We start from the raw sequence: 1,984 nt of genomic DNA on the forward strand, positions 1-1,984 counted from the left end.
AAACTGATTGCTTAACCAGCTTCAATAACATGGGCTTGAAACTTACCCACTAACTAGTTAGAGACAATTCTCACCAGACCAGAAGTGTTTTTCATGACCTTTACAGTGAAACCACGCAACCAAGATAGAATTACTGGTAAGATTTATATATTTATTGTAGAATTTTGCTTCAGTGAAAACAAAATGAACATTTTTTATATCATGTGCCTTTTTCTCAACATAATATGTTTTTACAGATGCTGGTATGATTTTACATTTATCTTCAGTTTGCTCTTTTTTGTTCCTAAAAACATTCCTATCTCTGAATCTAATACTTTATGTTTACTTGCTACTTTGATGATGAACGTGTGGACTATTTTCAGTCTGAAGTTATTATAACAAAAATATCCTTTTTGTGATCAATTGTTTTTATTTGATTTGGTAAGTGTATACTCTCTCTCACTCTCTCTCTCTCTCTCTCTCTCTATATATATATATATATATATATATATATATACACATATATATATACACAGACACATACATATATATGTATGTGTGTGTGTATATGAGTGTATATATATATATTTCTTTACAGTGTTCCAGAATTTATTGTTTATGCATCACACTCAGTGCTCCATGCAATATGTGCTTTCCAAAATGACTAAATTTTTAGTAACCAGTAAAACAATATGTTTGTTCAATTTTACATGCCTGGCAACAAGTCACAAGAGTTACCACTTGCTACAATTGGCAGCAATTGTGGATTGCATCAACCTTTTTTTTTTAAGGATTTTATTTATTTATTTGTCATAGAGAGAGAAGCGAGAGCGAGCACAGGCAGACAGAGTGGCAGAAAGAGGCAGAGGGAGAAGCAGGCTCCCTGCCAAGCAAGGAGCCCGATGTGGGACTCGATCCCAGGACGCTGGGATCATGACCTGAGCCGAAGGCAGCCGCTTAACCAACTGAGCCACCCAGGCGTCCCAAACTTTTTTTTTCTTTAAGATTTTATTTATTTATTTGACAGAGTGATCACAAATAGGCGGAGAGGCAGGCAGAGAGAGAGAGGAGGAAGCAGGCTCCCGCTGAGCAGAGAGCCAGATGAGGGGCTTGATCCCAGGACCCTGGGATCATGACTTGAGCGGAAGGCAGAGTCTTAACCCACTGAGCCACCCAGACACCCCAACATCAACCTTTTCATTTCAGCTATGCTAGTATGGATAGACTAACTCATTTTGATTCTATTTTGCATTTCTATGAAGATGAAAGTTTCCAAGGACTTTTTCATCACTTCATTGTCTATGTGCATATCTTCCCTTGTGAATGATCAATTTTCACTTTTAGGGAAAAAACAAACATGTAGATGTTCCCAATGCCAAAACAAATTGGTGGTTTTTTAATAAACAGTATATGACATTCATAGGATTACTTGGAATTTTTAAAAATGGAGTATATTTGGGTTACTTATTATTTTTTGACAAATCTGTTTTTAATCTATTTTCAAAGATTACTTATTTTCATTGAAATTAATATTTATGCAATACATCTCTTCCTCAATGTCCATTGAGATAGAATTATAAGTTTATTTGCTTGTTTTAGTTATGCATCATAACATATTACAAATCCATTGGTTTATCAGGCATTGAAAATCTGATACATTTTTCTCTAGTAAGTAATTTTTGCCTAAAGAAGGAAAAAAATAGATTAGAGAAATTCGGGATCTGAGTTTTTTTCAGGGGATGTATATATATTTAAATGGTAAACGATTTCTGGGCAAGAAATTTGGCACCTTTAAAGAGGTTGTTTTTGCAAAGAAAATCATTATAAATATATAAATATTTATTAATATATCTCCACATCTAAAAATTCATACTTATGTGCTCTCCATGGTCTTTAACAGTAAAATACAAGATGCACTTTAATACAATAGCTTAAAATAAGAGGTTTAGAAATTAATTTTGTACTTTTTTTAAACTTTTGCCACTTTAGTTTAATCTGAGTCTGT

The sequence above is a fragment of the Enhydra lutris genome, unplaced genomic scaffold (assembly GCF_002288905.1).
Source record: "Enhydra lutris kenyoni isolate GAN:26980312 unplaced genomic scaffold, ASM228890v2 scaffoldscaffold197, whole genome shotgun sequence".
In the NCBI taxonomy this organism is placed as follows: Eukaryota; Metazoa; Chordata; class Mammalia; order Carnivora; family Mustelidae; genus Enhydra; species Enhydra lutris.